Source organism: Bos javanicus, chromosome 21 (assembly GCF_032452875.1).
Source record: "Bos javanicus breed banteng chromosome 21, ARS-OSU_banteng_1.0, whole genome shotgun sequence".
Classification (NCBI taxonomy): domain Eukaryota; kingdom Metazoa; phylum Chordata; class Mammalia; order Artiodactyla; family Bovidae; genus Bos; species Bos javanicus.
The window spans coordinates 44,231,373-44,255,787 of record NC_083888.1 but is presented as its reverse complement, the minus strand read 5'-3'; the positions used below and the strand labels follow the sequence as shown (position 1 = coordinate 44,255,787).

The following is a 24,415-nucleotide window of genomic DNA, read 5'->3' as shown; positions in this document are numbered from 1 at the left end:
CCAACCTAGACAGCATATTAAAAAGCAGAGACATTCCTTTGCCAACAAAGATCTGTCTAGTCAAGGCTATGGTTTTTCCTGTGGTCATGTATGGATGTGAGAGTTGGACTGTGAAGAAAGCTGAGTGCTGAAGAATTGATGCTTTTGAACTGTGGTGTTGGAGAAGACTCTTGAGAGTTCCTTGGACTGCAAGGAGATCCAACCAGTCCATTCTAAAGGAGATCAGTCCTGGGTGTTCATTGGAAGGACTGATGCTGAAGCTGAAACTCGAATACTTTGGCCACCTCATTTGACTCATTGGAAAAGACCCTGATGCTGGGAGGGATTGGGGGCAGGAGGAGAAGGGGACGACAGAGGATGAGATGGCTGGATGGCATCACCGACTCAAAGGACATGAGTTTGAGTGAACTCTGGGAATTGGTGATGGACAGGGAGGCCTGGCGTGCTGTGATTCATGCGGTTGCAGAGTTGGACATGACTGAGTGACTGAACTGAACTGATGTATTGATTGCTCGCTAGTACCAGGTACTGGATGGGACAGTGGAGACGGAGGAGTGAACTGTACCACCACAAGACCCAACACAGTGTTAACTCCAACATAGGCTAATCATCAGCAGCTGATGGGATTATTAATTAAGTTTTAAAAAGTGAGTTATATATGTAATAAAGTACACAAACCTTAAGTGTACAGCTCCAATCTGTTGAATCACAACTTCTGTGATGTTTTTCCATGTTTTAGCTATAAAACAGCAGGATAAGATTCTCCCCAGCTGGGATTCAGTAACCCCATCTACTTGAAAACATAAAATCAGCTATCCAGACTTAGCAAAGAGCTTCAGGAACAGATTCCTTGCCACCAGAATTATTCCTATTCTGCCCTGACTGTTGGTCATCCATCCTTGCCAAATGATTCAAAATAATTCTGCTGGATGTACTTGTCTCAGGGTAGGTTGTAATAGGACTTACCTCCTGGAGGGCAAATTCGTATCTTCTGTGCCAGAGGTAGCTTCCGTGATCACAGTGGTCATTACCAGAGCACCTGAATTACCTCACCAAATCCTCAGCCTTCCCAGGAGGATGCTTCAGGTAGCTGCATGCAGCAATCCCAGTTGGCATGCCAGATGAAAGGATTTTTTACTATTTTGGGTCTTCCTAAGCTGTCAACAGAGAAAAAATTTAAAGGCCTTCAAATCTCAGAAATCAATAAAGTGGTTAATGTTTCTTTCCTTGTGTCTGTGATCCCGCTACGTTGATAGGATTTTCTTTTTCTTGGAAGCAGTTATTAAAGCAGGAGGTGAGATGGGCCTCGATGTGAGGTTGCCCTCGAGAAAAGTCAGTGCTGGTTTTCAGTGGAATATTATTATCTGCTGATAGGAGGGAAAATGCTCCGGAAAAGAAGTTTACATTGTTTTAACTCTCAAAAAGTTGCTTGTAGGAATAACAAGACCTTTGTTTAACTCTAATCTTAGTCTGCCTTTAGAAGTAAGTTTAGAGGATAAAGAATCATTGTCAACTCAGTCTAAAGTATCAACTAAGATTCCACAAGCCCCATGACCTGGTCAAAAAAATCCAAAAAGAAACAAGCAAACACCCCCATGGCCTCCCGCCCACCCCCCCCCCCCACCACCCCCACCCCCGCCAAAAAAAAAAAAGCCCTTCAATGATGTGGATAAGGAAAGGAAAATTGATTTTTAAATAATAAAAAAATACCAACCCTCTTATTAAAGTTATACACAAAATTCACTCCACAATTTCTACTTTTTAAGATAATTAGATTTTGTTGAAAAATGAGTTGGTATCATGATTTCCCTAGTTTTTTCCTAAAAAATATTTATTTATTTGGTTGTGCCAGGTCTTAGTTGCAGCAAGTAGGATCTTAGTTCTAGACCGAGTAGAGATCAAACCCATGCCCCCTGCATTGGAAGCACAGAGTCTTAACTGTTGGACCACCAGGGAGGTCCTATGATTTTCCTATTTTTGTTCATGCAGCTTATGCCTGGAGAATGGGGCTTTGGAAACTGATCTTTTTCAATATAGATTTTTCTCTCTGAATTAGCCAGTAGAGTCCTGATTGGTTTCCCTCCAGTAGATTTTCTGAAACAGCTGGATTTCTCAGGTGGAGGTACTGTCACGCGAGTGTATGTTCCTCGGTTCTTTGTCTCGTCACAACAAAGATTTGGAGCGACGGACATTAAAGCCCTCATCGTGTCACAGCTCTTGGGTCTTGGACAAACCGTGCTACAGCTCTTAAGCAAATCAGTGTTACAGCTCTATTTTATTTAGAAGATAGCAGGAAAGTGAGAGAGAGAGAGAGAGAGAGAGAAAGAAAAGAGCGCACGCACGCGGGAGAGAGAGTCTGTGAGGAAGCGCTTTGGCTCCTTCTTTTATATGTTTTTTCCTCCACCTGGGCCTGCCCTATGCAAATTGGGCTTAGCCAGAAGTGCTGTTTTTTCTGTTTGTTCTGCCTGAAGTCTTCACTCTGGTCCTCGGACCTTCCTTTGACCTTCCTTGTCTTTTAGCCACCGCCATTTTGGACTCCTTTTCCCTATTCTACCTACCTAACAGTACCATGGACGGCTTCAGCCTGAAGCAGCTGTTTTCCCCAAGCACCCATTTCTTGGTTCTCTGTATTGCTTTCTTTCTTTTTTTGTATTGCTTTCTTGATAGTGCTCATCACACTCTGAATTTTGTTTGTCTGTCAGGCCCCTAGAATGAATGCCAGTGCCAGTCTCTCAGTCGTTTCCAACTCTCTGTAACCCCATGGACTGTAACCTGCCAGGCTCCCCTGTCCATGGAATTCTCCATTCAAGAATACTGGAGTGGGTAGCCATTTCCTTCTCCAGAGGGTCTTCCCAACCCAGGGACCAAACCCTGGTCTTCTGCGTTGCAGGCAAATTCTTTACCATCTGAGCTATAGGGAAGTCCCTTAGAATGAATGAGCATGTGTTTAAAGCCCTTTGATAGTTTCAGTTGCCTTTAGTATTAAATCGCGTCTCCTCCTCATGCAGCATATCTGAATTCTGTTTTTCTAATCTCTCATGTAGTGCTTGTTCCAGCCCCTTGGAACTACATTTCCATTGACATTGATCTGTGTCCTTTCCCCTGGTTCTCTTTTACAGATCCTTCTTCATATCCAGAATATTTCTTTCCCCAGTTGATTCCTCTTCTCCCATGACCCACTGGCTTGAATAAGAACATACTGTGCCCCTTTTGAACTTCCTTTATCACCAGGTTATCTTGTTATATTATAATTGCCAATTTATTTGTCCAGGTTCCTCTACTAGATGTGAAGTTGGGGGCAGAGGTCTGTCCACTCTCTGATGTCTCTTTAGAGCCTGGCATACATATTTGTTGAACCACTGAATGAATGAATGAAAGAAATACCCAAAAATAGCTTAAAAGTGGTTTCACTTTTGCTAACTGGATATAACATGATAAATTATGTTTTCTTTATCACAATTATGTATCAGAAAGCGGGATAAGGAAAAGGCCAGAAATCTTGGGCCAACTAGATCTGCAGTAACTTATGGATGATATGGGAGCCTGGGTTGGTGATCAGGACACTTGCATTTCTTTTAAAAAAATAATTTTGTTTTTTGGCTGCATTGGGTCTCTGTTGCTTTTTGCAGGCTTTCTCTAGCAGGGACTATTCTTTATTGTGGTGTGAGGGCTTCTCACAGAGATAGCTTCTCTTGTTGCAGAGCACACGCTCCAGACATGTAGTCTTCAGCAGTTGCAGCAGGCAGGCTCAGTAGCTGTGGCACACAGGCTTAGTTGGCTCTGTGGCATATGGATTCTTCCCTGACCAGGGATCAAACCCATGTCCCCTGGATAGGGGGATAAGAATTGGCAGGCAGATTCTTATCCACTGCTCCACCAGGGAAGTCCAAGACACTTGCATTTTTGTCCTCGTTCTGCCACATTTCAGGATTTCTAAAGCATTGAAGAGCAGATTCCAAAATACTCTGAGGGTTAGGAAAAACAATGCAACCAATTCCTTTTGGGTTTAAAGGTTTTGTGATTCTACACATCTTGATTTATTAATACCATCAATTAGACCTAATTAATCTGAGCTGAGATAAGGTGTAGCAGGCTGATCTTTAATGGGAAGATTTATGGGCTTCTTATTCTAGTGCATCTGAGGAAGGGAAGGGAATGTTCATCCAGGAACCAGCTGCATGGTGAGGATGTCTTGGCTCCTGTTACCAGAAGACCGTACAGCCAAGGCTCAGAAGGCCGGATTGGAACAATAGCCAAGAAAATATTTGAGGGGACCCAGGGGCCTTTCAATGAGAGTGTCATCAGGACGTGCTTCCCAGATGGGCTGTTATAAATGATTCATTTGGAAACTAATTGACAGGATGAGTGGGAAGTTTAGTTGGCTAAAAGATTCTTACTCTAGTGAGAGAACTTTAAGGGTCTTAAATCATTTGTTTTTAAGAGTCTCAACCCCCCTCTCCCACAGCTCTTACATCCCTGAAGGCCACAAAAGGCATTAGAGACTCCCCCACCCCCACTGCCAGTGCTTACTGTGCTTCAGATACTGTATGGAGCTTTGAATTGGGAGGAATCATGAGTTCTCACATGGGATGGCCCTGGAGGCCCTCACACTTTCAGCATTGGGTCTACTTTGGGCTGTGTCTGTTGTTGGGAGCCCCCAGTAGAGTACAGCCACCTTTGTTTTAAAGACTAGATTTGAATAATGTACAGCTTCTCCTTGGTGTCTATAATGAGAGAAGCTTGTTCAGAAAAACTGCCAGAAAAATCTTTCTGGACTGTTGGTCAGATTGACATAGGAGGGCTTCTTAGTAGTCCAGTTGCTCTAAGAAATTGAGTAGACATATCCAAGAACTTCTGGGTAGCATCTAAAATTAAATCAGTGGAAAGATTTAAGTGGGAAGACTTCTTTAGTTTGGCCTTCTTTCTGGACGAGATATGGATTAATAGAGTCTTGATTAATATAAAAAAATTAGAAATGTTGGAGATTATGGATTTTAGTTCAAAGATTTTTTCCCCCTATACTGGGACTGAATTACCTCAGATAAATAAAAATAATAATAATAGCCAAATTCCCGGAGGTCACCTGAACAGGGTTAATTGCTTGTGGGGTTAATTTTTAGCTTCTAGAGCCTTTGAATTGCTAGAGGCAGTAGTTTTAAATGTGGGGGCCATCAGCTTTCCTTAGAGAACTACCTTTTAGTCGAAGGTTACTTTTTTGGACTAGATTAAGGAAATTTTGGTTGAGGGGCGAGGGAAAGAGAAATGTGAGGGGGTGGTTAGTACCTTTTCACTGGGAGAGCCTCTGGAGTTGGGTTTGCTAGTTCCCCCACGAGATGGGATCAACAAGATGTGAGGTTGATCTACAAAAAAGAGGAAAACTGCAGTTATCTAGGAAATGGCAACCCACTCCAGTACTCTTGCCTGGAAAATTCCATGGACGGAGGAGCCTGGTAGGCTACAGTCCATGGGGTCTCAAAGAGTCGGACACAACTGAGCGACTTCACTCACTCACAGGTTATATGCAGGTCACTCCCCAGCCATTTAAAAACCCCAATATAAGTAAAGTTTTCCAGGCATCTATTATAAGGACAAACTGTGGTCCTGGCAAACTGAAGCCTGTTCCCATATGGTAGAATTTGAAGGGAGACCTTGTTCTGTGGTGATAGGAAGTTTTCTTGTACAAGTGGGATCATCCACTGGATTCAAATCTGGGCTCCTAGCAGGTCAGAGCCCTCATTCTGGGCCTAATATTGTTGGCCAATGTAACAATTGAGAAATGAAATACTTCTTGGCACATCAGCAAACAAACAGTCTTAGTGATTACAGCCACCACAGATGGTGAGCTGGTGAGCCCTGAGGGAACTCAGCAAGGAAAGAATACCTGCTATCTAGCAGCCATCAGACTCCAGCCACTCCCTGAGGTGAGCCCTGAGGAAGGTCAGGATGTGAAATCAAAGTGGATCGGTAGTGTCTGACTCTTTGCGGTCCCATGGACTATACAGTCCATGGAATTCTCCAGGCCAGAATCCTGGAGTGGGTAACCTTTCTCTTCTCCAGGGGATCTTCCCAACCAAGGGATGGAATCCAGGTCTCCCGCATTGTAGGTGGATTCTTTACCAACTGAGCTATCAGGGAAAGCCCTGAGGAAGCTCAGGATGTGAAAATACAGGATATTGGGCCCAGATAGCTGAGGTGCATATCAAAGGAGTGATTTCAGTAAGCCCAGATTCTTGCCTCTTCCCATTCATAGAAAAGCAGTAAATTCCTTAGCTTGGGATTCCTGGTTTTCTTTAATTAATAATTGTTTGATGTTCAGACTACCTGTCCTTTGTTGCAAAACTTCTATGTAACCTGGCTCCTCCCCTCACCTCCTTGGAGATGTTCTCTCAGGGTTACTTGAGATGCTATCTCCTGGGATGCTGCTGCTAAGTCACTTCAGTCGTGTCCGACTCTGTGCGACCCTATCAGGCTCCCCCGTCCCTGGGATTCTCCAGGCTAGAACACTGGAGTGGGTTGCCATTTCCTTCTCCAGTGCATGAAATCTCCTGGACATGAAGTCCTAAAAAATTCCTACAGAATAAAATATAACTCACAGTTTTTAGGTTGTGAATATTTTTTAAGTTCACACAATGACCTAGAATTCTTGGGTCCTTCAGCTCACACACTATCGTCCACTGCTCACGTGTCAACAGTTATTAAATTTCAGGATTCTCAAAGTTGGGATGCTCTAAGTGGTTGGGGCCCAGGAATCTGTAACTTAAAGCAAATCTTTCAGTAGCCTTTAAAGTAAGAATTTGAGAGGACAGGAAGGAAACCCCACTTTCAGGCTCCATAGCCTCATAGCTTCTTTCTGAGCTTTCAGGTCTGAGAGACAAGAGGAGCCTTTTGAAGCAAATCTCTTATGATACTTTTATCTGTGTGAAATCTCCATTTAAAACCCTTTTAGTCATGGATGTGAAGCAAAGCTGGAAAGGGTGAAGCTTTTCAGAACCTGAAAAACAAGTTGTGTTAAAGTGAGTGAAGCCCTGCCCTCTCCCTAACTTGACCCTCAATCTGTGAGTACTCAATTTCTTTTTCCTGCCACCTCCCATTTCCAGCCATTTGGCTTGGCAGTATCATTTGTTGTGGTGGTGCAGTTGGGTCAGTGAGACTAAGAAGGTGGAGTTTCTGAGGCTCTGTGTTTGCACACTCTGAGATTTTGGGTGCCTTTGGCTGAGGACTGAGTTGGCCCTGGGGGACAAACTATTTGGAGCCACCTGCTGCTCTCTGCTGCCCCCTTGGTGGAATATTCTCACAAGTCTCTCCAGGCCATCTGAGGACAGGATTAGTTGTATGGTAGTTTGTTACACCCCAATTGCACTCATTTCACATGTTAGCAGGAGAAGGCAATGGCAACCCACTCCAGTACTCTCGCCTGGAATATCCCATGGGTGGAGGAGCCTGGTAGGCTGCAGTCCATGGGGTCATGAAGAGTCGGACATGACTGAGTGACTTGACTTTCATGCATTGGAGAAGGAAATGGCAACCACTCCAGTGTTCTTGCCTGGAGAATCCCAGGGACGGGGAGCTTGGTGGACTGCCGTCTATGGGGTCGCACAGAGTCGGACACGACTGAAGTGACTTAGCAGCAGCAGCACACGTTAGCAAAGTAATTCTCAGAATTCTCCAAGCTAGGCTTCAACAGTATGTGAACCTAGAACTTCCAGATGTTCAAGCTGGATTTAGAAAAGGCAGAGGAAGCAGAAATCAAATTGCCAACATCAGTTGGATCATACAAAAAGCAAGATAATTCCAGAAAAACATCTGCTTCACTGACTATGCTAAAGCCTTTGACTGTGTGGATCACAACAGTGAAAAAATTCTTCAAGAGATGGGAATACCAGAATACCTTACCTGCCTCCTGAGAAACCTGTATGCAGGTCAAGAATTAACAGTTAGAACTAGACATGGAACAACAGACTGGTTCCAAATTGGGAAAGAAGTACATCAAGGGTGTATATTGTCACCCTGCTTATATAACTTACATGCAGAGTACATCATGAAATGCCAGACTGGATGAAGCACAAGCTGCAATCAAGATTTCAGGGAGAAATAAGTAGATGACACCACCCTTATGGCAGAAAGTGAAGAGGAACTAAAGAGCCTTTTGATGAAGGTGAAAGAGGAGAGTGAAAAAGCTGGCTTAAAATCCAACATTCAAAAAATGAAGATCATGGCATCTGGTCCCATCACTTCATGGCAAAGTGAAGCCATGAATTGATACTTTTGAACTGTGGTATTGGAGAAGACTCTTGAGAGTCCCTTGGACTGCAAGGAGATCCAACTAGTCCATCCTAAAGGAAATCAGTCCTGAATATTTGTTGGAAGGACTGATGCTGAAGCTGAAACTCCAGTACTCCTGAAACTGGGCTCTTGTCTAACACTCGGAAATGAATTGTCCGAGGAGACACATGTGCTGACAAGGCATAGATTTTATTGGAAAAGGTCACCCGGGTGGAGAGCAGCAGGGTAAGGGAACCCAGGAGAACTGCTCTGCGTGTGGTTCGCAGTCTTGGGTTTTATTGTGATGGGATTAGTTTCTGGATGGTCTATGGCCAATCATTCTAATTCAGAGTCTTTCCTGGTGGTGCACACATCGCTCAGCCAAGATGGATGCTAGCGAGAGGGATTCTGGGAAGTGGATGGACACGCGGTCTCTCCTTTCCCCCTTTCCTGAACTGTTCCGGTTGGTGGTGGCTTATTAGTTCCGTATTCCTTATCAGGATCTCCTGTCATAAAACAACTCATGCAAATGGTTACTATGGTGCCTGGCCAGGGTGGGCGGTTTCGATCAGTGTGCTTCCCCTAACACTTTGGCCACCTGATATGAAAAACTGACTTATTAGAAAAGACCCTGATGCTGGGAAAGATTGAAGGCAGGAGAAGAAGGGGATGACAGAGGATGAGATGGTTGGGTGGCATCACTGACTTGATGGACATGAGTTTGAGTAAGCTCCGGGAGTTGATGATGGACAGGGAAGCCTGGCGTGCTGCAGTCCATGGGATTGCAAACAGTCGGACATGGCTGAGCAACCGAACTGACTGATTTTTCATTCAGATAATGATAATCTAGCCATTAGAGATACATGACTTTATAACATGGTAGTTTTTATGTTAGTCAAATGTGAAATTTTCATTTATTTAAGCCTCAGTAATATTTCATTGTATACCACATCTTTCAAGTGCAGATGTTCAATGGGAAACAGTAGACACAGTCTCAGGCCCAGTAGGGTCACAGAAGGTGGTGTAGGAAAATAGTCTGTCCTGGTCACTGAGATGCCAGGAGTTGAAGTGCAGCTACTTTTGGCAAATCACAGATGTCTGCACAAAAGCAAAACCTGCTGTGCTTCCAGTGTGTCTATACTTTTCACCTACCACAGTAAAAACAAAAATATAAACAACAAACTTTGCACCCTGAGATAAATCAGAGTCACCCTGACTGGTCTGATTTCCCAACTAATAAAATGTTGAATATTTCCAACAATCCTAGACTCCTCCCAAAATAGTTTTATCTCCAATTTTTGCTGTGTTGTTGGCTGGAGATTGTCAGGAGCATTGTGAATATAGCTGTCTTATGAGCAAGTTGTTGCTTTCTTATCTTGAAGGGATAATGTAAACTTCGTAACCTTGGTAATACTGTGAATTTTTTGCTTTAAGTCCTTCTTATGTTTTTTATTTGATGAACCAGTCCTTCTAAAGTCTGATTCCCTTGCTCTCTTTGACGGTGCATTTTTCTTTCCTTTTCTAAATTCTTCTTTCTCTGGGTATTCCTTTGACACCTGTCATGTCTGGATCAGCTAAAATGCAAAAGCTCAAAGATGTTCTGTATTGATTTATGTTATTAGGTTACAATCAAAAATATTGATTTTGAAGTACTTTTAGACTTAGGAGAGGTGGCAAAAATAATATGATGAGTTCCCATATACTCTATATTCAGCTTCACCTAATGATAACATTTTACATAAACTACAATTCATTATCAAACCAGGAAACTGATATTGGTATTAACTCTATTACAGACTTTATTTAGATTTTACCAGTTTTTATATGCACTCTTTTTTTTTTCAGGTATATAATTCTACAAAATATTATCACATGTGTAGATTTGTGTAAACACTGACATATTTAGGAGACAAAATTATTTCATTGCCATAAAAGAAACTGTGACTTCACCCATTTATAATTAGTCATACTCTCCTTAAAACTTAACGCCTGACAAGTAATGATTTGTTCTTTATAACTTTGTCATTTTGAGACATACATTTTATATGTATGGAATCATACATATAAACTTTTTTAATAAGATTTTTTCTTTTTAAAATTTATTTTTGATCACACTGGGTCTTCATTGCTGCTCACAGGCTTTCTCTAGTTGCGACAGATGTGGGCTACTCTTCCTTTCCGTGCATGGGCTCCTCATCGCGGTGGCTTCTCTTGCTCTGGAGCACAGACTCTAGATGTACGGGCTTCAGTAGCTGCATCATCGGGCTTTGTAGTTGCAGCTTTTGGGCTCTAGGGCACATGGGCACAGTGGCTGTGGCACATAGGCTTACTCTGCAGCATGTGGAGTCTTCCTGGGCCAGAGATTGAACCTGTGTCTCTTGCATTGGCAGGTAGGTTACTATCCACTGTACCACCAGGGAAGTCCCATATAAGCTTTTGAGATTTTTTTTTCAGTTAGAATAATGCATTTGTGATCCTCAAGTTGTTATACATATCAATATGTCTTTTTCTTACTGAAAGGTATTTCATTGTGTTATATACTGTACTGCAGCTTCTTTATCCATTTGCCTGTTGAAACATATTCGTGTTGTTTCCAGTTTTTGGCTATTACATAGAGCTGCTATGGACATTTGTGTAGTTTTTTTGTGTATAAAAATAAGTTTTATTTCTCTTGGTTTGTGTGAGAGTCTTATAAACTGTATTTGCAATTGTATAAATTGTAAAAATTTATAAATTGTATAAAATTACTGATGTTAAGTAGTGCTTCTTGAATTGTCCTGGGTGAATATGAAAAGAGGTAACTTAATATATTAAGTGATACACTTAAGCCAAGCAAAGTCAAATGACGTGGCATTTGGTGCTATTAATTGTTGACAGTATTTCAAACAGAGTCAAGTTCTAAGGGAACTGAGTTCTCACAAAACACATGTAGACAAACCTGCCAAACTCAAGAGCATTTGTCTGAAAGCCTCAGTACATTGCTGTGTTGTGAAGAGTGACTTTGTTCCAGCAGAAAAACGTCATCCATTTCATTATATTAAAACAATTGTTCATTTGGATTTTTATTGGTTTCATAGTTTGTTTTTATTTCATTTATAATTAAAAAACATTTTTATGGCTCTGGACCAGCATATAATCAGCTCAGCTAAAACCAGTATAGCATATACAATTTAGTAGTGGTGTTGGTACTGAATAAAGTCAAAGTGAGGAGGGAAGGGGACAGGGCACAACCTTTAAAAGAATGATGTAGCCATTGAGGATATGACAAAAACTGTTTAGAAGAATTAAGTCCAAGGTAGTGGATGATTTGACTTCCTGTACACCTTGAGCCTCGTTATACATTCGTTGTAATACAAGGTCAGTTCAGTTGCTTAGTCATGTCTGACTCTTTGTGACCCCATGGACTGCAGCACGCCAGGCTTCCCTGTCCATCACCAACTCCCGGAGCTTACTCAAACTCATGTCCATTGAGTCAGTGATGCCATCCAACCATCTCTGCCTCTGTCATCCCCTTCTCCTGCCTTTGATTTTTCCCAGCATCAGGGTCTTTTTTAGTGAGTCAGTTCTTTGCATCAGGTGGCCAAAGTATTGGAGCGTCAGCGTCAGTCCTTCCAATGAATATTCAGGACTGATTTCCTTTAGGATGGACTGACTAGTTGGATCTCCTTGCAGTCCAAGGGACTCTCAAGAGTCTTCTCCAACACCACAGTTCAAAAGCATCAATTCTTCAGCGCTCAGCTTTCTTTATAGTCCAACTCTCACATCCATACATGACTACTGGAAAAACCATAGCTTTGTAATACAAAAGCATATACTAAATACATACCCACAGGTACCTGGAAGTTCTGGGGCAGACCGTAAAAGTCCAAAATGTGGGTGGTGTCCCAGTTCCTAGAAATCCCCACACCTTTCCTCAAGCAGTTGAAGTAATCCTTCTACTCATTTGTTGTTTAGTCACTAAGTTTGTATCTGACTCTTTGTGACCCCACGGACTGTAGCTTGCCAGGCTCCCCTCTCCATGGGATTTCCCAGGCAAGACAACTGGAGTGGGTTGCCATTTCCTTCTTTGGGGGATCTTCCCAACCCAGGGATTGAACCCCGTCTCCTGCATTGACAATTTGTTTTTGTTTTTAATTTAATTTTATTTTTTAAATTTACAATATTGTATTGGTTTTGCCATATATCAAAATGAATCTGCCACGGTATACATGTGTTCCCCATCCTGAACCCTCCTTCCACCTCCCTCCCCATGCATTGACAATTTGTACGGTTGTGAGAGTTAGACCATAAAGAAGGCAGTGCTGAAGAATTGATGCTTTTGAATTGTGGTGCTGGAGAAGACTCTTGAGAATCTCTTGGACTGCAAAGAGATCAAACCAGTCAACCCTAAGGGAAATCAACCCTGAATATTCATTGGAGGGAGTGATGCTGAAGCTGAAGTTTCAACACTTTGGCCATCTGATGAGAAGAACTAACTCATTTGAAAAGCCCCTGATGCTGGGAAAGACCCTGGTAAAGACCCTGGAAAGACTCATTGGTAAAGATCCTGATGCTGGGAAAGGCAAAAGGAGAAGGGGGCAGAGGATGAGATGGTTAGATAGCATCACTGAATTTGAGCAAACTCTGGAAGATAGTGAAGGATAGGGGAGCCTGGCATGCTACAGTCCGTGGGGTCACAAAGAATCAGACATGACTTAGCGACTGAACAACAACAACTGCATTGGCAGGTGGATTCTTAACACTGAGCCACCAGGGAAGCCCTCTCAGTCATTAGCTTATGAAGTTACCCAGCCCATAAAATCTAACTGTCCCATATTTCCAGGCAGCTCTCACCTTCTGAGATGGGCCGCATTCTGCCTATGGAACATACAGCTTGCTCTTGAATCCTTTCTTGCCTGAAGCCAGGGACCCTTGCTCTTTGGCCTGTCCCAGGAACTCATCCAAGACCTGGATGAGTGACCTCTCCCATTTTCCTGCAACCTCTTCACAAAGGATATTGATAAATATACTTCTTACTTATCACTTTGCCTCTTGCTGAATTCCTTCTGTGCTGAGGCATAAAGAACCTGAGCTTCAATATGTTTGGAGGCAAGTTGTGTGGTTTCTGTTGGAAGAGTGTAGTTTTGAGTTTCATCCAAGGTGTGTGGTTTTGAAAAGGATACATAAGACATCGGTATTAAAATATGGATGGGTATTTATGCCATGTTTTACATTTGTATATATTAATATAGTTTGTATATAGGATCAGAGATTAAGAAAAAAAGGTGGCTTAAGCAAATGTAGAAAGTCCACTCTCTCAAAAACATCTGAGCTAGTCAGTTGTCCAGTACTGTAGCATCGTCATCTGGAGACCCATTTTCCTACTAGTTTGCTCCCCTTGCCTTCTCCTAGATTGGTGCTTCTCAAAATTTAATGTAAATATGAATCACTTGGGGAGATATATATATATATACATTTTTTTTTTTCACTGCACTGCTTGGCTTGAAGTTTCTTAGTTCCCTAACCAGAGATTGAACCTGGGCCCTTGGCAGTCAGAGCACAGAGCACACTGAACCACCAGGGAATTCCCTGGAGATCTTATTTAACTATAGAATCAACCTCAGTAGGTCTGGTTCGGGCTGATTCTGCACTTCCACAAACTCCCAGGTGATGCTGACGTTGCTGGTCACACAGAGCACATGTGAGCAGTTAGATCCAGGAGTATTGCCTTCATTCATATGGCTGAAGCTGGTTTGTCACCATTTCTCTGGATTTCCAGCCTGTGGGAAGGAGTAGAGAGGAAGTAAAGGGGCAAGTAGCTTCCTTATGAGAACATGATCCGGAAGGTGTAGACATTCTTTCCAGGTACTTCTCACTGGCCAGAATGTGGTCATTTGATCCCTCAGTTGCAAGGGAGGCTGGGGAATGTAGGCTCGAGGTAAAATTTGAAGAATTCTATTAACTAAGAGCAAGATGGCGAGAACAAATATAAGGGAATTATAAACTGTGTCTGCCATGATATTTAAAGAGAATTTAAGTCAAGACAGGATCTGTGAAAATATTTCTCCTTTTATGCTATTTATATGTGAGAAATACTAGTCGGAAGTATAAAGTATATACTTCCTTAGCACTCATGCAAGCATTTTTCATAATCTGTCCCTTGTCTCCCTTTTCAGTGATCATACCCTTTGTGCCAGTTCTTTTGACTGATTTGCTTTTGCCTGAAGAAACCCACTCTTACACCCCTGTGTCTTTGCACATGGTATTCCCTTTGTCCTTCCACATCATCCATCTGTATCCTAATTTAAGCTCGTTAGCAAAGCTGTATTGCTGAACAAGAGAAGCTTAGGCAGGGGTTTTGAGAATTTTTTTTTAAAAGAATTTTTTGTTACTTTTATGTACAGAAAGCTCAATGGTGCATACTCAGCCCAGTTTGGTGGCCAGCTCTTTGGCCTTCGCCTCTTCCAGCTTGGTGATGAGAGCCACTGACTTTGGCTCCAAGACATTGCCTCCCCACTGACGGTGGATCTCATCGTATCTGTCGTTGTAATTGGTCTTGATGGCTTCCACCAGCTTAGCCAGGGCACTCTTGTCCTCCGAGTTGACTTGTGTGAAGGCCACAGTGGTGCAGGTCTTCCTGTGGATCAGGTGCCCCAGCCGGGCCTTCCCCTTGATGATGCAGTAGGGAACCCCCATCTTTCAGCACAGGAGGACCATGTCATGAGCAATTACCACCAGCTGAGCATTCTTGTTCTCCACCAAGGTGGTGACAGTGTTGACCCCTGCTCGAAGGACAGGTGGCCTCTTGGTGGTCAGTTTGCTGGCAGTTTTCTTCTCCTCTTGGGCCAGCAACCTCTGCTTTGTCTCTTGCTTCGTCTCTGGACTGTACTTGTGGGTCAGCTTAAGTAGTTGAGTAGCTGTTTGTCGGTCCAAGGCCTGGGTGAGTTGGTTAACTGCAGGAGGCACTTTCAGCCGCTTATAGAGAATAGCCCTTGGCTGCTGCAGCTGGATGTAGCGGGGCCATTTGACGAAGCAGGTGAGGACCTTTTTGAGTTGGATAACCTGTCCAATGCCAAAATTCTTGGGTCTTTTCTCAAAAAAGGGGTTGACCACCTTCTTGGCCTCCTGTTTCTTCACCACAGCGGGAGCCAGGGCCACCTTCTTCCCCTTGGCCTTCTTTCCCTTCAGCATCCTGAAGGGCTGGCATAGAGACAGAGAATTTTTTTTTTTTTTTAAAACAGAGACACCCCCTTCAAGAGAGAATGGATAGATAAGCAGAGATGATTATTTGTTTGAAACCTCTCAAACCTTCTGTTCTACTGATGAGAGCTATGAGCTCACCTTCACACTTGAAAGGCACAGCTCCAGGTTCTAGACCCTGTCTATCCTCCAACCCCCCTGCAACATGAGGGGAAGGCCCACAGAGTTAAAGTGTGTTTTCGCTATATAGAGATTCTAATGGCTTGGATTCTATTGGAAGATGTTATTGACTCATTGGGAAGCCTTCAGATACTCAATGTAATTAACTCCCTTACAGAATGCTATTTTTTTAAAACTTAGGCTGGAATATGTATCAGGCTAAGATTTTCTTTCATTTGAGAATATTTTACAGTTGCCTACTAGTCATCAAAATTGAGTGTGTGCATATATTCTAGAAGAGGTATAAAATTCCTTTAGTTTTTTTTTTTGTTTGTTTATATTTCTAGTTAGAATTCTCAAGAAGATTTTCCTAGATGCAACTATACTTCATGATATTTCTTTGAGGAAACAACAAATCAACAAAAAGTTCCCATAAAATTTAAAGAACTCACTGCATTGAAAATATTTTTGTTTGGCTGTACTGGGTCTTGGCTGCAGCCTGTAGGAGCTTTAGTTGCTAGCTGAAGTATGTGGGGTCTTAGTTCCCTCACCAGGATAGAACCTGTGCCCTCTGCAGTGGAAGCACAGAGTCCTAACCACTGGATTGCCAGGGAAGTCTCTTATTTCTATTTTTACGTATTTTATCCTTGTTATATCAGGAGCTCATCATTGTTCTTTTTTTTAATGATAATATACTTGCTGTTTTATATACTTTTTTCCAATGGCCTCATTGATTCATTTACCAAGTAGATCTACTGGTTGAATTAAAAATGTAATATCATACATGAATGAAAATGTAATATCATAAAATACTCTGGGCTTCCCTGGTGGTTCAGATGGTAAAGAATCTGCCTGCAATGTGGGAGACCCAGGTTCTATCCTTGGGTTGGGAAGATCCCTTGGAGAAGGGAATAGTAACCCATTCCAGTATTCCTGCCTGGAAAAATCCCATGGACAGAGGAGCCTGGTGGGCTACAGTCCATGGGGTTGCAGAGTCGGACATGACTGAAGCAACTTAGCATGACGTATCAAGAGTATAGCCCCTGGCATCTAGGAGCTACTGATTTAAAGGCAGACGAAAACAATGGCAACAAAAAAGTGATGTTCAAACTGGGCTACAGGAAACGCTTTTATGCTAGGCCAGTGTTTGTCCTCTTGACTCCATGTCTTCAGGTTGCCCCGTTGGCGTCTTTCAGCGGAGTTGTACATCACAGTGTGGACTCCCTGGTGGTAGTACTGGACCAGCAGTGTCTCCCGGTCCTCCATGTGGAGAATGATGGGTAGGAAAGGTGCTGAGGTGTTGTCCTATACGTTCTCTCTGGGGTAGTGCAAAAGAGAGAAAGTGGGTTTGAAACCTCAGGTAAGATTTTGGCCTCTCTTGGCCTCAGTTTTTCATCTGTAAAATGGGGATGATAATACTTGCCTTATAAGATGATGTCATGATTATATGGAAAAGAAAAAAAAAAAAAAGGAAGGGTGCAAACACTTACAGCAGAGCCAGGCATGAAGGAGTTGGAGTTTGTCTCTTGCTCCTCTTTGTAAACCTCTCTAGCACACTCAGAACAGTGTGTTTCTCTCTGGAAAAAGGCTATATTAGTTGTTAAGCTGCTCCAGTGACCCAGTCGATAGACTAAGAATTATGGTCCCCGGAGTCAATCGACCTATTGTTATTAAATTGCCTTGGCCCTGTCAGTTTCTGGAGTTGTCATTTTGCACTGTAATTGATTTACAGTTCTTCCTACCCTTCTCTTGCAGATGTAGGCACTAGATGGCGCCATTTTACCAAGTATCAATGGCTTTCACACATGGCATAACTTGTTCTTCCACTTGTCCAGTGCTAAAAAAAAAAAAAAAAAGACAGTTCTTACAGTCTGCTTCAGCATAGCCACATATTCCAGGACATCAAAGAAATCCCTTTACAATTCTGTATTTCCTTCATTTATAATAGGGAATGTGTGATGCTTAGAAATCACCCAGAAGTTCACATATTTGATTTGGTTTAGGGGACAGAGAAAATTTGGGAAAAAAAGGGAAACGATAAATTTGATTGGAATGGGAAAATGAAATGTTTGAGGAAGAGTCACATAAACATGGATTACTTTGTTTAAAGAATGGATAAGTAATCTCATGGTAGACTCTAACAATAAAGTGCTTCTGGGGAAAAGGCTAAGCAACTGTTACTCTCCAAGAAGAGAACAAGGAGAAATGGGCTTCATGACCACAGGAGAGAGAGAAGTTAATCACAAGAAAGGATTTTTGGAACCAAGAATATGTCACATCAAGAATGAAGAAAATTGTCAAAGCTTTCTTTATTAATGTGAAAAATAAATTAGTCATGGTCTCAACATGATTATCTTGAGGATTATTTGCAGTCCTGCTAGAAGATAGAGGAATGTTTTATCCTTTATTGTGGTGATTATTTGAAACCTGTGTAGGCTAGGGTGATGCCCATTGCAGTCTATTGGCACAGGCTAGGATTGGATATGACTTAACAGGAGAGCAGTGGTTTCAAAAGTGTCCCATTTTTATATGTATGTTACACACACACACACACACACACACACACACACATGCTATGTTTTTTTTTCTTGGTTTCTAAAATACCTCAGGGCTGGATGAGAGGGAAGGCAATGATCATAGGAAAAAAGAATCAGATGTCTTCCTTGACACTCATTTTAAAAATTATTTTTTATCTTTTAAAAACTTTTAATCTTGTAACAATTAACAATGTTGTGTTAACATTGTTGTGATTGTGCCCATTACCAATGTTGTGATAGTTTCAGGTGGACAGCAAAGGGACTCAGCCATAGATACACATGTATCCATTCTCCTCCCTAATTCCCCTCCCATCCTGGCTGCCATGTAACACTGAGCAGAGTTCCCTGTGCTATAGGTATTGACACTTATTTTTTTGAAACTCTCATTTGTTACTTATCATATGATTGTTCAGACTGTGGGTTTTTTGGTTGTTTGTTAGTCCTTATTTACACTTGTAATAGCTGACTGATCAATATGAGTACATATTCATAATTGCACACCAAGTCCACAAGAGGGCACCAATTTTTATTTTATCAACTTTCTGCAGAGATTTGTCCAACAGTCCATCCAGAGAGTCACCCTGGGTGGATCTCCTTTTTTCCTCTTCTGCCCCACAACATTGGTATTCTTCCCTCCAGGGTTTCAGTTTCACCCTGGAGAAATAGCACTTGACTTTTCAGGTCCTTCAGATTTCTTAGGGCAAATGAAATATAAGATAATAAAACTCTCCATTGCTGATAGTGACTGGCCCTCATTGCTTAGCTTAGCTATATTATGCTAGCAATACTTTATCTTTTCAAAGATTATTTAGCAGGAAGGGCTGAGGTGGAGATATAGAGAAGGTGTTAGTGATGGAACATTGGGATGAGGTGAAAAAAAAAATCCAGTCCAGCAGTTTTTTCCCTTGCTGATTATAGATGTAACACATGTTCATTGTAGAAACTTCGGAAAAAACACAGACTAATGTAAAAAAGAAAGCAAAATCATTCTATATTCTACTACTTATAGATGACAAAAATTAGTATTTTGAAATATCTCCTTCCATGTAACTACAGGAATTTGGAAAAACTGAGCCAACTATTTGTAGAAAACTGGTGTAGAAGATCATTGAAGGGTTGAAAGGTGAATTTTTAAAAAAAAATTTATAGGAGTATAGTTGATTTATAATGTTGGGTAAGTTTTAGGTGTACAGCAAAGTGATTTTTTTATGCATATACATATATTCATTCTTTTTTAGGTTCTTTTCTCATATAGGTTATCACAGAATATTGATAGAGTTCCCTGTGCTATACAGTCCTTGTTAGTTATCTATCTTATATATAGTAGTATGTGTATATTAATCCAAGCTCCTGATTTATGCCTCCCCCACGGTTTCTCCTTTGGTAACCATTAAGTTTGTTTTTAATATCTGTAAGTATCTCTGTTTTATGAATAAACTCATTTGTATCATTTTTTAAAATTGGATTCCACATATGGGTGATAGCATATGATACTTGCCTTTCTCTGGCTTGATAATCTCTAGGTCCATTTGTGTTGCTGCAAATGGCATTGGAAAGTCTTTTTCATGCCTGAGTAATACTCCATTGTGTATGTATTTATGTGTGTGTTCCACATCTTTCTTTTAAATTTTATTTAATTAAAAAATTTTTGACCATGCTATGTGGCTTATGGAATCTTTGTTCCCTGACCAGAGGCTGAGCATATAATAATGCTAATACTGGTATATTAACCTGGGATTGGGTTTTGAGAGTGATGGCCTGGGAGCGTATAGATTATAGAGTTAGATAAGGCAAGAGTTTGCTACAATGAATATACTTGCCTGTGGTTCAGTATTTAATGTTCTGGCAAGGGCTCTTGAAGCCACTCTCTGTACAGTGCTGGATGGCCCCTGGAAGCTTGGGAAGAGTGATGACTGCCACATTGCAGGAGATAGAAAGGCCAGAACTACCTTGGCATAGTATCAAGCAAGGGATCAAAGTCTCAGAGCAGTGAGCATATGTGCCAGTTATCAGCTTATTATCTCTTAGCTCCAAATCCACTTTTTTTTTTTTTACCTTGTGATTTTGGAGCTGGACTAGGTAATCATTTTTTCTTTGTCATCTGGTACAATATTAGGCTTTCACAATGGAGGGTGCTGGAGGGATACTGCACAGCATAGGCGAGGAAGGAGCTTCTCTTTCTGGTTTCAGCATGCTTTTTTTCTTTTTCTTTTTTCCCTGCTGGTATGGCTACTTAACAGTGGGCAGAGGCCCGTTGGTACTCATTCCCCTACAAGTTGCTGCAGGAATCCAGCAGGCTGTTTGCTGTGAACTAGCTCCAGGTCACTCAGTAAACTTTACAGGTAAGGATAGGAGGGTGACTGGTAATCAGAATGTTTTGGTCCACAGGGTTCTCCCATAGAAGCCAAGTGATCATGGTGTAATCATGAAAGAAAGCGATGGGCATTCTTCTAGAATATTGCTACATTCATATAGCAGAAAGCAACAACAATACAAACTCCACATCTGCTGGTCAGCAACCTGATTTGAGTTGCCACAATGGAGAGTCATGGCCAGTCACCCATTTTCCAGACTGAGCCAGTTCACAGACTCAGAGTTCCTTGATTGAAGGGCAGCTGGGTCACCTTGGGAAGGACTTTGTATTGTTGCCACAAGTATATTCTGTAAATCTCCTCTCAAGGCTTCTCACCAGTCCTAATGGGACTGGTGCCTATCTGCTAGAATAAATGTGCATTGAGTAAAAGACCTCTGGGTTTTACTAGATACTGGCTCTGTACTAATCCTAATTTCCTGGGAAGTAAAATGCTAGAGATGGTGACTGCAGCCATGAAATTAAAAGACACTTGCTCCTTGGAAGGAAAGTTATGATCAACCTAGATAGCATATTCAAAAGCAGAGGCATTACTTTGCCAACAAAGGTTCATCTAGTCAAGGCTATAGTTTTTCCTGTGGTCATGTATGGATGTGAGAGTTGGACTGTGAAGAAGGCTGAGCGCCGAAGAATTGATGCTTTTGAGAAAAAGTGGTGTTGGAGAAGACTCTTGAGAGTCCCTTGGACTGCAAGGAGATCCAACCAGTCCATTCTGAAGGAGATCAGCCCTGGGGTTTCTTTGGAAGGAATGTTGCTAAAGCTGAAACTCCAGTACTTTGGCCACCTCATGCGAAGAGTTGACTCATTGGAAAAGACTCTGATGCTGGGAGGGATTGGGGGCAGGAGGAGAAGGGGACGACAGAGGATGAGATGGCTGAATGGCATCACTGACTCGATGGACATGAGTCTGAGTGAACTCCGGGAGTTGGTGATGGACAGGGAGGCCTGGCGTGCTGCGGTTCATGGGTCGCAAAGAGTCGGACACGACTGAGCGACTGATCTGATCTGATTTCTGAAAATGCTAGCAAGGTCTGGTAGTCAAAAGTGGGGGCTTATGGTGGTCAGATGACAAATGGAAACTAACTCACAATGGCTCCCGTTGATTCATGGACCTTTCCTGTGGTTGTTTTCCCATCTCCTGAATGTAATATTGAAATATACACTAATGGCAACTGCCGGAATACCTATACTGGCTATGTTACCCAGCAGGCAAGCGACCTAAACCAGCAGTAGCTAGCCAAAGGGAGAGGGATCTAGAATTAACGATGGAGAATCATAAATGGATGGTATTGGTTATAGCTTCAGGACCAACTGTAGCGGTGGAGACTATGATTTGTCATACTAACTTCCTTCTGTAAAAAGAATCATACAGCTAATAAGAATAATGATAAATTATAGAGCTCATATATTCTTACACTATTCTAGGTGCTTCACATTTATAAAGTCAATCTTCAAAAAAGTCTATGAAGTTGGTAATTATAGTTTTACAGATAAAGAAACTTGAGACCTAAGTTGTAACTTAATGATTGAGAATTGAGAGGGATGTGGATGATAGAATACTTTTAGCATGGAATAATCCAAAAAGAACTCATAATAGACTTTTGATCCTTTGCTTCAAGGTGGATTGGATGAATAGCAGATTTGGTGATGGGTGGGTGGATGCAAAGAGAACAAGTGTTCCAGGTAGAGGGAATGGAATAAACAGATGTGCAGAGGGAGCAAATAGAGATGTATTCTGGCTGAGTAATACATACAGGAGTTTGGTTAGAGAGCAAGACTGGTGATGGGAAGGAAAGGGAGATAAAATTTTAAAAGTAGAACTGGGTCATCCTGGGTAGAGTTCTGAAGTCAAGTTAAATTTTTTGAATTTTATTTTTGGCAATTACAGGGAATGACAGGATTTTTAAGGACATATGTGACATGATCATAGTGCTCTCTAGAAGAGTGGTTTCCAAATATCAGGTGGTAAAACTAATCATGTTCTGGCTGCCTAAGAATTATTTGGTTCCTGAAGGACATTTGCTCTTGTTAAAAACATTCGTAAGATGTTGATTTACCCCCGAATGTCTTTGATATTTGCAGGACCATTTGGTTCTGTCCAAAACATTTATAGGACATTTGGTCTATGCCGAAGGCCCTTGATATTTGGTCCTGTCCAAACTGTTTGTAATGGACCAACTATATTCATGGATGCTTTGGACAGACCAAGCCTCTGTGTGGATCACAACAAACTGGAAAGTTCTGAAAGAGATGGGAGTACCAGACCACCTGACCTGCCTCTTGAGAAACCTATATGCAGGTCAGGAAGCAACAGTTAGAACTGGACATAGTACAACAGACTGGTTCCACATAGGAAAAGAAGTATGTCAAGGCTGTATATTGTCACCCTGCTTATTTAGCTTATATGCAGAGTACATCATGAGAAACGCTGGGCTGGATGAAGTGCAAGCTGGTATCAAGATTTCTGGGAGAAAGATCAATAACCTCAGATATGCAGATGATACCACCCTTATGGTAGAAAGCAAAGAACTAAAGAGCCTCTTGATGAAAGTGAAAGAGGAGAGTGAAAAAGTTGGCTTAAAGCTCAACATTCAGAAAACGAAGATCATGGCATCCGGTCCCATCACGTCATGGGCAATAGATGGGGAAACAGTGTCAGACTTTATTTTTTGGGCTCAAAATCACTGCAGATGGTGACTGCAGCCATGAAATTAAAAGACGCTTACTCCTTGGAAGAAAAGTTATGACCAACCTAGACAGCATATTAAAAAACAGAGACATTATTTTGCCAACAAAGGACTGTCTAGTCAAGTCTATGGTTTTTCTAGTAGTCATGTATTGATATGAGAGTTGGACTATAAAGAAAGCTGAGTGCCAAAGAATTGATGCTTTTGGATTGTGGTATTGGAGAAGGCTCTTGAGAGTCCCTTGGACTGCAAGGAGATCCAACCAGTTCATCCTAAAGGAAATCAGTCCTGAATATTCATTGGAAGGACTGATGCTAAAGTTGAAACTCCAATACTTTGGCCATCTGATGTGAAGAACTGACTCATTTGAAAAGACCCTGATGGCTGGGAAAGATTGAAGGCAGGAGGAGAAGGGGAAGACAGAGGATGAGATGGTTGAATGGCATCACTGACTCAATGGACTTGAGTTTGAGTAAACTCCGGGAGTTAGTGATGGGCAGGGCCGCCTGGTGTGCTGCAGTCCGTGGGGTCCCAAAGAGTCAGACACGACTGAGCAACTGAACTGAACTGAAGCTTCAAACTTCTTTTGGCATAGACAACTTGTCTTATGAACCAAATATCTCATGGGCTTTTTGGTTTGGACAAAACGTCTGCTAACCATTTGGAGACATTTAAATAATACAGACCTCTGGGACATGCCTGAGGAATCACCAAGCATATGTCTCCATTGACTGTCTTTTCCCTTCTCCCTGTGGCCATGTTCTGCTTCCACTTTTAAGTGAAGGCCCCCATTTTTCTTGCTCCTTCACATTTATTTGTGATATCAGTTAACTGTGACTTCTGGTAATGTACCTAGTTTGTCTGAGGTTATTCAACTCAGGCCTCAAATGTTTGGCAACCTTAGCTTTTTTCTTTTCCTGAGATGTTGCTAATAAGAGTCATGAAGAGTCAAAAAACTGAGTCTTTCTGATAATTTTTTTAAAAAGAGAACTTTTAGGTTTCTCTTTTTCCTTTTCTTTTCTAAGCTAAATAGTATCTGTCCTTTTAATGGTTTAACTTATGTCATGGTGTCAGACCTTTAGTATTCCATCAGGTTCTAGTTTGCATGTGATCCTCTGGGATGGTGGCACTCAGAATGGCTTATAGTGCTTTAGATATTCTTTTTTAGAAATTAAAAAAATTAAAAAAAACTTTTTATTTTGTAATGGGGTATAACCAAT

General features: G+C 41.7%; 1 long non-coding RNA gene and 1 pseudogene across 1 annotated transcript in view; one reads left to right on the top strand and one right to left on the bottom strand.

Moving 5' to 3' along the window:
* LOC133234422 (uncharacterized) overlaps positions 1-24,415 on the top strand; it is a 349,383-nt gene that overhangs the window by 9,858 nt on the left and 315,110 nt on the right. The gene's annotated exons all lie outside the window — the stretch shown is intronic.
* On the bottom strand, positions 14,006-15,689 carry LOC133234419 (large ribosomal subunit protein eL8-like; annotated as a pseudogene).